The sequence below is a fragment of the Homarus americanus genome, unplaced genomic scaffold (assembly GCF_018991925.1).
Source record: "Homarus americanus isolate GMGI-L3 unplaced genomic scaffold, GMGI_Hamer_2.0 scaffold42700, whole genome shotgun sequence".
Lineage (NCBI taxonomy): Eukaryota > Metazoa > Arthropoda > Malacostraca > Decapoda > Nephropidae > Homarus > Homarus americanus.
This window is the reverse complement of record NW_024722432.1, coordinates 4363-7369: the sequence shown is the minus strand read 5'-3', so window position 1 is coordinate 7369 and position 3007 is coordinate 4363. Positions and strand designations below refer to the sequence as shown.

General features: G+C 42.1%; 1 non-coding gene across 1 annotated transcript; it reads left to right on the top strand.

Annotated features, from left to right (window-relative positions):
* Window positions 1–681: 681 nt before the first annotated feature.
* Trnaa-cgc lies at window positions 682–753 on the top strand. Its single transcript has one exon. It is a non-coding gene; the product is annotated as a tRNA-Ala (tRNA).
* The last annotated feature ends 2254 nt before the right edge of the window (window positions 754–3007 follow it).

Here is a 3007-nt window from a genome sequence, read left to right as displayed (position 1 = left end):
TGCGTCCTGAGGCAGAATAATAGTGCGTCATGAGGCAGGATAATAGTGGGTCATGAGGCAGAATAATAGGCGTCCTGAGGCAGAATATGCGTCGAGGCAGAATATAGTGCGTCCTGAGGCAGAATAATAGATGCGTCATGAGGCAGAATAGTGCGTCTGAAGCGCAGGGCTAATAGTGCGTCATGAGGCAGAGATAATGGTGCGTCATGGGGCGGGATAATAGTGCGTCATGAGGCAGCAAAACACACATTACTATCTTCCACACTCGCTCTCTCCTCCTTCCCTCCTAAGAGAGAGAGAGAGAGAGAGAGAGAAATGGTTGGGGTGGTGGAAGAGGAGAGAAAAAATATGGAAAGTAAAAGAAGGAGGGAGACAGGGGTGCTCTCTCTCTCTCTCTCTCTCTCTCTCTCTCTCTCTCCCGGGGGCAACAAGTAGGATAAGACTGAACACACTTATTCCTTACTGAGTGATGACTAGACGGTGTTGCCACTTCCCCCAGTCAACTTACTGCCTCCTGATGGCTGTGTTGACGAACCTTACATTACCGATAAACTATATACAGGACTCGACCTACAACACACACACTATAGCAGGAATAAAGACACTACAATAATAATTAACTCCAGTGGTGAAAAAAAAACGTATGATGTTACTAATACTTTCTACCAACTAAATTGTACTGGGGGTGTAACTCAGAGGTAGAGTGCTCGCTTCGCATGTGAGAAGTCCCGGGTTCAATCCCCGGCTCCTCCAAATTTTGTTTTTATTCCCCATTTGTATTTTTTTTTAGTATAAGTCAAAGGTGTAATGAAGCTCCTGTTCCTGTGTTAAAAATTTTCGAACAAGATCTTTTTTTACGGAATTCAATTTTTTTCTCGTAATTACTGTATATTATTGATAATGTACAGTAACTGGTTCTTAAGAGTAAATATTTTTGGTGACTGATTATGAAGTATTACAGTAGTTGTATCTCGCACGCGCACACACGCACGCACACACTCACGACGACACTGGTGACGAGCACTTCCGGTAGTTTGGAGAAATTCCCACATTGTTTATTATGTTTATTTCAAAGGTTCTTCACAGTAGTCTTATATTCCCTGCCTTGTAATATAACCCCCACCCCCCCACCCCCCCACACACACATCTAAGAAAGAGAAGCCATGTAAACGCATCTGTGTCAACATACGTGAGAGGCAAGACAAGCACACGTGTGAATAGTCAGGAGATAATGGACAGGTGTGACCATGACACCCGTCCAAAATTAACGTCGACAATAAGAACAACAACCATAAATGAACGATAAAGGAAAACTAATAAAAATTTTCCCTCCTTCACTTCACAAAAACAAATCAATCAAGTCGAAACTAAACAACAGGAACTTTCAATTTTCCCCGAGTCTAAAACCACTTGACAGAGAGAGAGAGAGAGAGAGAGAGAGAGAGAGAGAGAGGTAGATAACGACCGTGGGAACGAGACTGGTAATTCGACTCAGAGGAGAGGTCAAAATGGAGGTGAGGGAGGGAGGGAGAGAGGGAGGTGGTTAGAAAGGATGTTAGGTTCAGATCCTTAGACAAACAATCACTGGCTGCCGAAGGTCTCAAGACCCAACAAGGGCCACTGGTGTAACAAACAAACGGATTATAGGGAAGGAAGGAAGGAGGGAGGGAGGGACGACGGGAGGGAGGAGGGAGGGAGGTAGCTATCTGGTGAGAGTGGAAAGCGGAGGAAAGAGGGGGAGGGGTGGTGGTAAAGGAATGAGGAACTAATTAGGTAGTTAAGAGGAAGTGCTTAATGGTTCATAACTACCTGCTTGTTAACTGATCCCGTCACAACAGATCATTAGATGGTTCATAACTGCTTGTTAGGTTGTCCTTGGGTACTAATTACCAGGTGAGTGTTAATGGCTCAAACTGCTTGTTAACTTATACCACTAATTAGGTAGTCAAAGATTTAATGGTTCATACCTGCTTTTAAACTTACCCCAATATCTTAAAAATTTATTTAAGTCAGATGTTTGTTTGTTTGTCTTTCCCCCAGCAACAGAATACAAGACTGCATATAAAGGGGATATAGATAAAGTTCTTATAATATCCGAGCAGGATAGGGCTCGAAGCAACGGATTTAAGTTGGATAAGTTTAGGTTTAGGAGGAAGATAGGAAGGAACTGGTTCACAAATAGGGTGGTGGACGAGTGGAACAAGCTTAGCAACTATGTAGTTAGTGCTGGGGACGCTGGAAAGTTTCAAAAGGAGACTGGGTAGATTCATGGATGATAGAGAGTGGTAGTAACTCTCGACAGGAGCTGCCATGCACATTGCACAGGCCAACCGGCTAATTGCAGACTCCTTATTTTCTTATGTATACATGAATTCCCGGTGGCCATAAACTATAATTACTGGGTTTCTACTTACGACCACCACTACTATCACCATTACTACTAGAACTACTACCAGACAATAGCTATCCCCATGACTCCATATCTGTACAAACAAAAGATAAACAGCAGCTGTGACACACTTTACAAACAAACCATCACACACTTTGTTTGACCTTCACTTAAAACTGTTGAGGCTGGGCGAGTTGATCACAACCATGTTATAACTACAACAACTACAACCATCACAACCATTACAACTACAACCATCACAATCACAACCATTACAACGTGGCCTCCATCACAACTACAACCATCACAATCACAACCATCACAACTACAACCACCACAAATGATAATATGCAACCTATAATAACAAATTAAAATACACATCTTTTCAGTAAGCTTTACAGACAACAATGTATACTTGCACAGATACTGTATACTTTATGGTTTGGTTGTGTGTATGAATTCAACACTCCCTCATGCATGAATACAAAGATCTAAAACTCATGAATAAATATATGCATAAATAAATACACAGTCACTGAATGATGAGATGAATGGATCAGTCAATGAATCCACTGAGTGAAGCTAAAAATAATGACCCACTCAGTAATGGGTGGGGGT